Here is a 13,233-nt window from a genome sequence, read left to right on the forward strand (position 1 = left end):
CAGCAGTATAAACCGGCCTGCATTTGCCTTCAGGAGACCCATCTAACACCTCAATCTTCACCCACATTTCAAAATTATACACTTTTCCGGAGAGACAGGAATGATAACAGAACTGCCAAAGGAGGAGTGGCAATTTTGGTAAATACTCATATACCAGCTAAGCAAACAACATTAAGAACCAACTTAGAAGCAGTAGCAGTAAGAATAGCCATCGGAATTTCTATCACAATCTCGTCCATTTATCTTCCACCAAATATCCCCCTCTCCAGATCGGAATTAAATGATCTTACTATGCAGCTCCAACCTCCCTACTGCCTTATGGGAGATATGAATGCCCATCATCATTTGTGGGGATCTACTCACACAGACAATAGAGGTAACATAATCGAAACTCTCATAGATGATCAACAACTGAATTTACTGAATACCGGATCTCACACTTATATCAGTTTGTCTACAGGTATCACCTCTGCAATAGACTTAACAATATGTTCTCCATCAATTTATCCTAGTATAGAATGGTTCGTGTTGAATGATCCTTACAACAGTGATCATTTTCCGATAGTATGTTCCATACAGACACAATCAACTCTTACAGAAGGAACCAGGACAGTATGGAATTTTAAAAAAGCTAATTGGAGTAAATATATGCAATTAATCAAACTGGATAAGCAATTAATAGAAACCCTGCCAATAGATGATGCTGTCTTATATATCAACGATCAACTGCTAGAAGCTTCCAAAGCTACAATACCTGAAATAAGTAAGGCAAGGCAGGCACGGTACAACTCTTGGTGGAATGCAGAATGTGCAACAGAAAAAACAAAACAAAATCGAGCATGGAATAGATTCCGTCAATACCCAACTACCGCCAATTTAATTGCATATAAAAAAGCCAAAGCTGAAGCAAGGAGAATTCGGAAAAAAGCAAAGAAAAAGTCTTGGATCGTGTTCGCTTCTACACTTACTAGGAACTCGAATCCTGGTTCGGTGTGGAAAAAAATTCGGATTTTAAGTGGAAGATATCCAATCACACAATCTCCGATCTTCCATTGGAAAGGGCAGGACGTTTTTCAAACAGACCAGATATCAGAAATTTTGGCTGAATCTTTCGCTTCCATATCAGCAGTTACAAGCTACAGCACTGACTTTCAAAAATATAAAGAGCAAGCTGAACGGAGTAAATTGAATTTCTCTACCAAGATATCTCATTCTTATAATCTACCATTTCTAAAAGAGGAATTACTTACAACCATTACAAAATTACCAAATAGCGCACCAGGTTCCGATGGCATTTATTATACTATGATACAACACCTAAACTCTGATTGTCTGGAAATCCTGCTAGCTCTATATAATAGAATTTTTCTGAACAACCTGTATCCATCCATATGGAAGCATGCAATTGTCCTTGCATTTCCCAAACCCGGAAAAGATCCTTCCTATACATATAATTATCGCCCGATTTCACTGACCAGCTGCTTGGGAAAAATCCTTGAACGAATGGTGCATAATAGACTTACGTGGTTGCTGGAAAAAGAGAATATTTTATCACCCCACCAATTTGGATTTAGGAAAAATAGATCAACACTTGACCTACATGTCAAAGTAGAAACAAATATTAGAAACTCGTTTATAAGAAAGCAGCATATGGTGATGGTAAATCTAGATCTTGAAAAAGCCTTTGACACAACATGGAGATTCGGAATTCTACGAGATCTATTTCAATTAGGATACAGAGGACAACTTCCACAATTTATAGAAAACTTTCTTGCCGACAGAACATTTCAGGTACGATACAAAGGCTGTTTCTCTACAATCTATATACAACAGGAAGGGGTTCCCCAGGGCTCAGTATTAAGTGCAACCCTGTTTGCACTGCGGGTGAACAATATCACAAAGGTTATACCCCCATCATTGCAAATATATATGTATGCAGATGATCTTTCCATTTCATTTCAATCACAAAGCATGAACACCATTGAAAGACAGCTGCAATTATCCATAAACAAAATAGAAGTATGGACTCAAAATAATGGCTATAGAATATCTGAGAAAAAATCTGTTGTTATCCACTTCTGTAAAATGCGTGGTCTTCATCCTGAACCGGTCTTATACTTAAATAAAATTGCTCTACCTGTTGTTCAAAATTTCTCCTTTTTGGGCTTAACAATAGATAGAAAACTAAACTTTCAGGAACATATACTAAGACTTCGAACCAGTTGCCTCTTAAAACTTAACATCTTGCGCACAGTATCTTCAATGGCCTGGGGAGCCGACAGGTCCACATTATTACTATTATATAAAACTTTGATTAGATCTCGTTTAGACTATGGATCTCCTGTATATGCTTCAGCAAGAAGGAGCATCTTACGTCGTCTAGATACCATTCACCATAATGCTCTCCGCATAGCTTTAGGAGCATTTAGAACTTCACCAATCTACAGCCTGTATGCAGATGCTTCGGAACCCCCGCTGCATCTTCGACGAGATTATTTACTGTGCATGTATGCGGCAAAAATATACAGTCAGCCATCACATCCAAATTGGTCCATTATTCACAATCCACCATGGACGAGTAATTATGATCACAAGCCAAATGAAAATAAACCAGTAGGACTGCGCCTCAGACACTTAGCTCAAGTTTGGGAAATACATTTCCAGCACATTTCTGCAGTAGATATAAACTCAGAACCTCCTTGGACTCCGACTGAGCCTTTATCCATATCACACCTTACAAACAGGAATAAAAAAGAGATCTCTCCAATCGTTATACAGAAGCTTCATGCACTGCACAGTTTTGAAAATAGAAACAGTCATCAGATTTACACAGATGGTTCAAAATCGAACAACTCAGTAGGTGCCGCAGTAGTTTTACCGGAATATATTATATCTGTCTCCTTGCCTCATGTTTGCAGTATTTTCACAGCAGAATTATATGCTATTAAACTAGCACTGGATGATATTACCCAGCATCAACTTCTACCTGCTCTAATCTATACTGACTCCCTTAGTGCAGTAGCAGCTTTGCAGAACAGCAAACATTCCTCAAATTCCTTGATTCAGCATATCAAAAAACAACTCGGAGTTTTTCATAAAGCAAGAAAACAAGTGTCTATCTGTTGGATTCCCAGCCATGCTGGAATTCTAGGAAATAATCATGCAGACCAAGCCGCAAAAAATCCAGATCTTGATGTACAAGATAACTTTCAGTTTGTACAATTTACAGATTATAGGGATGTATTTCGTACCAAATATATTTCCATCTGGAAACAACTTTGGAGGGACCAATCATGCAATAAACTTCGCAGAATAAAAAAAGATCTATGTTTGTGGAATTCTAGTTCACGTACAAATAGACAGGAGGAAGTTATATTAACCAGACTGCGCATTGGACATACCTTCCTTACTCACAAACATTTACTTTTAAGAGAAGATCCACCGCTCTGCTCTGTCTGTCAGATACAACTTACAGTAAGGCATATCCTGATTGATTGTCCATCATATTCAGCCATTCGAGCCACATCCTTCCAATCATTAGCAAACTTGCAAGCACCTCTAACCCTCACTCATGTACTCGGTGACAAGGCAAACCTAACTGAGCTCTTTATATATATTAAACATCTAGGAATAATAAATACACTCTGATATATCCATCCTAAATCATTAAAATGAACGTAATGACGCTGACAGACACATATTGGCCACAGTTGCCCTTGTGTCGTGAAATTTTCATACCAACAACAACAACAAAGGGATAAAAGGAAATGAAGAAGCAGATAGAATTGCAAAATCAACCAATAACCTTCAAGAACAATATTTCACAGTCCCACATAATGACTACAAGCCAATCATTAAAAATCGCTGTCTAACTCAATGGCAAGAACTCTGGCAAAAACAAACATGGAATAAATTATATGAAATAAAACCAAAAGTGGAGCACTGGAAAACGACCATAAGGAAATCAAGGAGAGAAGAAGTAGTTCTGACCAGATTGCGGATAGGCCATACGCATTTAACAAATGATTATCTATTACGTGCAGAAGAACCCCCAAGATGCCAAGTATGCAATACTATCCAAACAGTTAAACATATACTTATAGAATGTCCAACATATGAAAATGATCGACACCGAATTTTTTCATCATTATATAAAGGAAACCAAAACATCACCCTTGAAGATCTAATAGGTGACAAAGAACACGTGTCAGATATTTTTAGTTTCATACAAACAATCAACATATAACATCTGCTGTAAATAATAGTATAATACCGCAGAAACAGTTAACCTATCACATTCAAACAAGATTTATATAAAGAGAACATTGTATAATCAATGAACTGGCGCACTATGATCTCCGTTGTCGATGCGCCAATAAACACCAAAACAACAACAACAACTACAAAATATTCTCCATCTGTCCATCAAAAAGAGTATAATATATACGGACTCGCAGAGTGCACTTATAACCCTACAAAACACCTCCTCACCAAAGAATCCTTTACTAAAAACTATAAGAGATATGTTGATACACACTCAGGAACGCCAGATTGTAGTTATCTTTTGCTGGATCCCAGGCCACACTGGGATATCTGGAAATGAATGTGCAGATTATGCCGCCAAACATCCTTCTAATTCAGATTCATCATGTGCTCTCGTTCCATATTCTGACTACAAATCTAATATACAAAGAATATGTAAGGAACAATGGACATTTATATGGCAAAATAAACCAGATAATAAGCTCTTTCAAATAAAACCAGATCCACAATTATGGGCCTCTAGCTTCCGGGAAAACAGAAAGGAAGAAGTAATCCTAGCCAGAGCAAGAATTGGTCACAGTCACATTACCCACCTATTCCTCCTCACAGGCAATGATCCTCCTCAGTGTACACACTGCAATTCTCAACTCACAATGAAGCACATTCTTGTTGAATGCACCTTATACTCGCATGCCCGGCAACTCTCATTCAGTTTTCTTCCTAATCTTAACGAATCTTTGAACCTCTGTCATATCATAGGTAATAATGCCAATCTCACAGAATTTTTCTCATTTATCAAGCGGATAAACTTATACGATCAGTTCTGACTGTTTGCAAAACAGTCATCATGAGTATCGTTCACATCGCTGATCGGCGCCCCTCGACGTGGGCACCTGTACGTGGTGAGGGGACCTCCCAGTGATGCTGCTGGGTTTCCAGATTAGCATCACTGGGATCTAACGCCCATACCTTGGTTCCAGGGTTACATCTTTGGAATCCGGCGTGTGCAGCCGTGCGCCGCGACCCGTGGAAGCGGAAAGGGGGATCCTGGTGGTTGAGGGGCCCAGCCTTAATACACCACTTTGGCCCCTGCTTCGACGAGACGGGTGGTCCCGGACCGGCTCGACTGGGATCAATCGGCGGGTGGTTCTATACTGCTAGGGTCAACTGCGTTCCAATAAGTCTCCCTCCCTTTGGTCCTGGGACGGGATAAAGACTTATTGGTAACGTGGGTATGGTGCTCTAAGCGAACTCGGCGTCCCATTCGTGTACGCAGTACCTGCTAGTTCACGAGTGGGCGTCCCCTCGTAGGGCTCCGTGGTGGGTGAGGTACTTAGGCATCAGACATTTTCTTTTTACTCATATGAGTAATTTAAATTCTTCTTCTGGGGCCCCAACAAGGCCCCTACCTAATCGATCGTCAGATGAGAGTGAAAGCAATTCAGCTAAAAGAGCCAGAACTGAGGAGAAAACAACATCTGTGACACCTCTTTTCCTCATTCTCCATTCCACCGGAGAGCAGTCACTTGGGAAAATGTCACCTTTCTTTATCCAGAAAGGATTAGAAGGGATGGCAGGCTCACCCAAATCCGTTAAACGGCTGCGTTCTGGAGATATTCTAATTGAAGCAGCAAATATAAATCAAGCTGAAAAATTTTTAAAAGCCATATTTATAGGGGGAATACCCATCATCGTAACCCCTCACAAAACTTTGAACTCTTCAAGAGGTGTGATATCAGAGTGGGATCTTCTTCACGTTTCTGAAGAAGAGATCTGCTCTGAATTAAAAGAACAAGGAGTGACAGCTGTAAAGCGGATATCCATGCGTAAGGATGGGAATCTTGTCCCTACCCGAGTTCTCATCCTAACATTCAACACCCCACGGCCTCCAAGTTCCATCAAGGCAGGGTACTTAAACTGCCCAGTGAGGATTTACGTTCCCAACCCACTGAGGTGTTTTAAATGTCAAAAGTACGGCCACTCACAAACATCCTGTCGTGGTAATCCTGCCTGTGCTCGATGTGGTGTTAAAGACCACGAGAGCAAGGAATGTCTAGCTCCTAAGCCTAATTGTATTAACTGCCAAGGAGAGCACCCTGCATACTCTCGAGCATGCCAGCGGTGGAAGGACGAAAAGGAGATACAGAAATTAAAAACGGAGCTAAACATCTCCTACCCAGAGGCTAGAAAACGCATACAACCAATAAATAGCGGGAAACCTTCATATGCCCAGAAGGTTTCTGCTAAGTGCACTATCGGTACACAAACTGAGATGACTATACCACCAAAAGAGTCATTCACCCCGATTGCACGCTATTTATTGAGTTCACAAAAGCCCACCACAAAAACACAATCAGCTGCCACTCCTATATCCGTACCTCCTAGTGCTCCACCACTACCTAAACCAAGTGGTAAAGAAAAGCCAAAAACTTTAGAAGAGTCATCCGTGACACCAGAAAGAATGGATGTAGAGAACAAGGAGGTACAGGATGAATCAGTCTTGGAACTCTTTGCGGAGGAAGAAATGGACACGGGACATCGTCCTTTTTTCCCCAAAAAAGATAAAGCCAAGGCTGATAAAAGTAAGCCCTCAGCACCTCGGAAGCCGCCTGATGGACCCACCAAGCCAAAATAATGGCTAAATTCCTACAATGGAATTGTCGTGGATTCCGGCGAAATACTGATGACATCAAGGCCCTCCTGCAAAAGCACGAGCCAGTTTGCTTTTGCTTGCAGGAGACTTATCTAAAGGCGAATGATGATCCCACTATGCATAACATCACGATCTTTCGTAAGGATAGAATTGCGGATGGTCCTGCTCATGGAGGAGTGGCTATCCTTGTGAGTAATCAGACCCCAGTTCAGCCCTTGCTAATTACAACCAGCATAGAGGCTGTTGCAATTCGCCTTACAGTGGGATTTTTATTAACGGTCTGCTCTATTTATTTGCCACCTGGGACTGACATCTCCCAGGAAGCCCTTGATGATCTTCTAAAGCAGTTGCCTCCCCCTTTCTTACTTCTCGGGGATATGAATGGACATAACACCCTGTGGGGTAGTGCTAACATCAATGAAAGGGGACGGGTCATAGAGCGTATGCTCAATGACAATGCCCTGTCCCTTCTCAATACTGGAACAAACACCTTCTTCCATACGCCTACCCGTACTTTTTCTGCCATTGATCTCTCTATCTGCCCCCTTCTCTGCTCCCTTCACTCACTTGGGAAGTGGAGGAGAATCCATACGGAAGTGATCACTTCCCTGTGATAACCTTGTTACACAGTGGGAGACCATGTCTTCCTTTTAGGTTACCACGGTGGAAGTTTGATCAGGCTGACTGGAATGCCTATTAACATCAGGCAAATTTTGAACTCAGTACAGTCAGTCAGGAGCCTATCAATGATGCAGTAACGTACATCACAGAAATCATTGTCCAAGCAGCTGCGAATGCTGTTCCAAAAACATCTGGCCGGTTTCCACCATTTCCCAAACCTTGGTGGAATTCACAATGCACAGCAGCAAAAAAGGCTCAAAACAAAGCGTGGGGGATATTCCGTCGATATCCTACCACTGCTAATCTAATAGCTTTCAAGCGTGCACGAGCCAAAGCACGCTACATTCGCCGTCAGAGTCAAAAGGAATCATGGATCCGTTTTACATCATCTGTTAACCAGGCTACCAATTCTAAGGTAGTCTGGGATAAAATCCGGAAAATGAAGGGAAAATATACATCCCACCCTTCTTCAATCCTAGATTACAATGGATGCGCTATTGCAGATCCAACTGCAATAGCCAATGCTCTTGGGGAAACATTCTCTAACATCTCTGCAACATCCTCGTATTCCCCAGAGTTTCTGGTCCTGAAACATAAACTGGAAAAAGAGGCAGTTAATTTTAAGTCAAAGAACATCTATCCCTACAATGGGCCGTTCACTATTCAGGAACTGAAAAGAGCCCTCGCCCTTTCCAAAGCAAGTGCTGTTGGACCAGATGGCATCCATTATGAATTGGTTAAACATCTTTCACCAAAATCTATGGATTATCTGCTCTCTCTGTATAACAGAATCTTTATTGAAGGGCAGTTTCCGGATTCCTGGCGCAAGGCAATCGTTCTTGCCTTTCCTAAGCCAGGAAAGGATCCAAAAATCACCACCAATTATCGTCCTATTGCTCTGACTAGCTGTCTGTGCAAAATTCTGGAGAGAATGGTCAATTCTCGTTTAATATGGTATTTAGAATCAAATGACCTTCTCTCCAATATCCAGTGCGGCTTCCGAAGGAACCGGTCCACTTTGGACCATCTTATTAGACTGGAAACATCCATCCGGGATGCTTTCCTAAAACGTGAACACTTGGTGTCGGTGTTCTTTGACATGGAGAAAGCGTATGACACAACTTGGAGATTTGGCATTTTAAAAGATCTGCATAGCCTCGGTCTTAGGGGGCAACTCCCCATTTTTATTAAAAACTTTTTAGCCAATCGATCTTTCCAGGTTCGTGTGGGATCCTCACTCTCTCGTTCCTTTAGCCAAGAGGAGGGAGTACCACAAGGATCAGTATTAAGTGTCACGCTTTTTGCCATCAAAGTAAATTCCATCACAGAACAACTTCCTCAAACTGTAAACAGTGCCCTCTATGTTGATGACTTTAGCATATTTTGCCAGTCATGCAACATGAGGGTGATTGAAAGACAACTGCAGAAAGCCATTGATCGACTCAACTCCTGGGCACTTACAAATGGTTTCAGGTTCTCGCCGGAGAAGACCGTTTGCGTACACTTTTGTCGTAAGCGTAATCTTCATCCTGAACCCGAATTAAGGCTCGGACGAAATGCTATTCCAATAGCAGCGGATACAAAATTCTTGGGACTCGTATTTGACAAAAAGTTGACCTTTCTGGATCACATCCGTCAACTCCGCACAAAGTGCACAAGAGGGCTGAATATTCTGCGCTCTCTTTCCTCTACATCTTGGGGTGCGGATCGATGCACCCTACTACGCATCTACCGTGCACTTGTACGATCCAGACTAGATTACGGGTCCCTGGTATACAATTCGGCCAGAGACAGTGTACTTCGGTGGCTGGATCCTGTCCATCATCTGGCTCTCCGTACCGCTATTGGAGCATATCGAACATCTCCAGTCCAGAGCTTATACGTCGAAGCAAACGAACCGCCGTTATTGCTTCGACGCAAGCAGTTGTCTCTAAACTACGCTCTAAAACTGAAATCCCTGCCAGACCACCCTACGTGGCTATCCGTTTTTGAGCCACGATGGGAAAATTTATACAACACCCGTAAGACTGCCAATCGCCCTTTTGGTATTCGTGTCCAAGAGCTACTTAAAGAACTTAATATCAAGGTAGACAAGGTTGCGCAAACACCAAAGCAACCCTTTCCACCCTGGCATGCTCATGTCCCGGCATGTGACTTGTCCCTTAGAAATTGGGGAAAGTCGGACACTCCGTCATCTGTCTACCTGCAGCTTTTTTCAGCACACCGAGCTGAACATTCTGACTTCGTGCCAGTCTACACAGACGGCTCGAAGGCGGAATCATATGTGGGATCCGCTGCTGTCTTTAGGGACACCACTACATCGGAGCAGATTCCCTCTGAATGCAGCATATTTACTGCAGAGCTGCACGCTATAAAGTTAGCCTTGGATCACATTATTAAATGCCAATACCAACGGTTCATTTTATATTCAGACTCTCTCAGCGTGTTACAGGTTTTAATATCTGTGAGATATAATTCTCATCCAGTTCTGTCTAGCATTCAGCAGAAGCTTCACGTTCTCCATGAACGTGAATATGATATCCGCTTCTGCTGGATTCCTAGCCACATTGGGATTAGGGGAAATGATTTGGCTGACGCCGCAGCCAAATCAGCAATTCCCAATAATAACCACTGCCTGTTAGTCCCCTATACAGACTACAGGCAAATAATACACGAGAAGATTCACTCCCAATGGCAGGATTCGTGGAATAGGCAGACTGCGAATAAATTATATCGTATAAAGCCCGTAATTGAACCGTGGCAGTCTAGTCTGCGCAGGAATCGTACTGAGGAAGTTGTTCTTGCCCGGACCCGCATAGGACACAGTCATTTAACGCATTCGTTTCTGCTGAGGGCTGATGACCCTCCTATGTGTGTGTCCTGTGGCACAATGTTAACGATCAGACACCTTTTAATTGACTGTCCAGATTTTAGCAGTACCCGTTTTACCGCTTTTAATCATCTGACTGAGCCTTATACACTCAGTCAGATTTTATCCGACAATGACAATGTGTCTGCTGTTTTTAGCTTTTTAAAAGCAATAAAGGTTTTTAATCGTATTTAAAATTTATATGTTATTGTTGTTTATTTATGTTTTCAGATCTGGACATGGTGGCCTAATTAATTAGGTCACCGAGATGTTAAATTTTTTAGATATTACCTGGTCTTGGCGCATTATAGCCTTAGTTGCTAGTGCGCCAATAAAACCCAAATCAATCAATCAATCAATCAAGCTGATCGGCGCAATATGGCCTGAGCAGCCCTTGCGCCAAAAATAACAATAACAACAACAACAACAACAACCCAGATCCAGAAATATTTTTAAAAAACAACCTGATTCCTGTCACTAACAGTTTCCGACTGTTGGGGTTATATTTAGATAACAAACTTAATTTTGCTTCCCATATTGCTTTCCTTCGAACTACATGTCTAAAAAAACTGAGCATCCTGAGAGCAGTCTCTGCTAAGTCCTGGGGTGCTGACAGAAGCTCTCTCCTTCATCTGTATAGAGCTTTAATAAGATCACGATTAGACTATGGATCACCTGTCTATGACTCCGCTAGGAAAAGTTCACTATTACGTCTGAACACCATACAGCATAGTGCTCTTAGGATAGCTGTGGGAGCCTTCAGAACATCTCCGGTCCACAGCCTGTATATTGAGGCAAATGAACCCCCTTTGCATCTCAGGAGAAAATCCTTATTGTGTAAGTATGCAGCAAAAATTAAAAGCATGCCATTCCACCCTAGCTGGCAGTACCTGTTTGATCCTCAATATGCTGAATTATATCACAATAAGCCTAATGAAAACCGCCCTGCAGGGATTCGACTGCAAGAACTCACAATCAGTTGGGATCTTAAATTTCACAACATATTCCAAGACCTTGCTACTCCTGAAACTCCCTGGACTGAATTCTCACCTCTCTGCGACAATTTCTTTTCAAGATTGGGAAAATCCTCTCTGGCAAATATAAACTATCAACAGCTCCATAAAACTCATTTGTTGGAAAATTCAGATAAAGTACCTATCTATACTGATGGCTCCAAAACAGATGCAGCCGTTGGTGCTGCAGCAGTTTCTTCTACCTTTTCAGATGCTGTGTCTCTTCCAACGGAATGTACTATCTATACTGCAGAATTATTTGCTATTAAACTAGCTCTAGATAGAATACACAACAGCTGTATAAAGCAATCCCTGATATACACAGACTCCTTAAGCGCAATCACTGCCATTCAAACTACCATGTCGCCCTCACATCCGATTCTTAAAGAGATACGGTCCAAGTTATTTTACTGTCAAAAAGCCAACCAGAAGGTTACCTTCTGCTGGATACCTGGTCATGCAGGCATTCCAGGTAATGAACAAGCGGACGCCGCCGCTAAACACCCTGACTCAAGCAATTCCAGGCAACAAACAGTGCCCTACACCGACTACAAATCCATCATTGAAACAGCATGTAGGAAGTAATGGTCTGACCTCTGGAAAGCTCAAATAAATAATAAACTGCTGCAGATAAAAAAAGAGCCAAAATTGTGGACATCTAGTATCAGGAAAAGCAGGCGACAAGAAGTAATTCTAGCAAGGCTCCGCATTGGACATTCACATCCAACTCATCTGTATTTGCTTATGGGAGAGAACCCTCCTCAGTGTTTGTTGTGCCAGTCGCAGTTGACAATATATCATATTCTCATTGAATGTCCCCAACTTTCAACTACCAGAAAATCAACCTTTACATCCCTATCCCATTTGAAGGAACCGATTACCTTATTGCAGATTCTTGGCAATGATGCAAATTTGGAGGAACTGTTTACTTATTTGAAACAGATAAATCTTTATAATAGCCTATGATCACAATAACATGAGAAATTAGTGATAAGCAAATATCGAACAGGCACAATATGGCCCAAGAGGCCCTTGTGCCAGAAAACCCAAATACAACAACAACAACAACTCAGGATAGGCTAAGTGGTCACAAACTAATTTTGAGTTATAAAATTGAGTTCAAATTTTTAAATTTTATAAATAATTGTAACCTAAGATTCAGACGTCTGAAAGTAAGATCCTAGCCACGGATGTGCTACGGCACCGGTAGTGGTAGGATCCGGTGTTTCTAATGTAATGTCAGTCCCCTATACAGACTACAGGCAAATAATACACCAAAAGATACATTCCCAATGGCCGGATGCGTGGAATAGACAGACTGCGAATAAATTATATCGTATAAAGCCTGTAATTGAACCGTGGCAGTCTAGTCTGCGCAGGAATCATAAAGAGGAAGTTGTTCTTGCCCGGATCCGCATAGGACATAGTCATTTGACTCATTCATTTTTGCTGAGGGCTGATGACCCTCCTATGTGGCACAATTTTAACGATCACACACCTTTTAATTGACTATCCAGATTTTAGCAGCTCCCGTTTTACCGCTTTTAATCATCTGACTGAGCCTTATACAGTCAGTCAGATTTTATCCGACAACGACAACGTGTCTGCTGTTTTTAGCTATTTTAAATCAATAGAGGTTTTTAATTGTATTTAAAATTTGTTATTTTTATCTTTTTAAGTTATTTTTTAGATATTTGTTATTATATATCTGGACATGGTGGCCTAATTAATTTGGTCACAGAGATCTTAAATTTTTAGATATTACCTGGCCTTGGCGCATTGTAGCCTTAGTTGCTAATGCGCCAAAAAATCCA

General features: G+C 41.5%; 1 protein-coding gene across 1 annotated transcript in view; it reads left to right on the top strand.

The window, feature by feature from the left end:
- The window catches only part of LOC150089478 (uncharacterized), a 706,048-nt gene that overhangs the window by 409,757 nt on the left and 283,058 nt on the right, over positions 1 to 13,233 (top strand). The gene's annotated exons all lie outside the window — the stretch shown is intronic.

Source organism: Mastigoproctus giganteus, chromosome 2 (assembly GCF_048544385.1).
Source record: "Mastigoproctus giganteus isolate SK-2022 chromosome 2, ASM4854438v1, whole genome shotgun sequence".
Classification (NCBI taxonomy): domain Eukaryota; kingdom Metazoa; phylum Arthropoda; class Arachnida; order Uropygi; family Thelyphonidae; genus Mastigoproctus; species Mastigoproctus giganteus.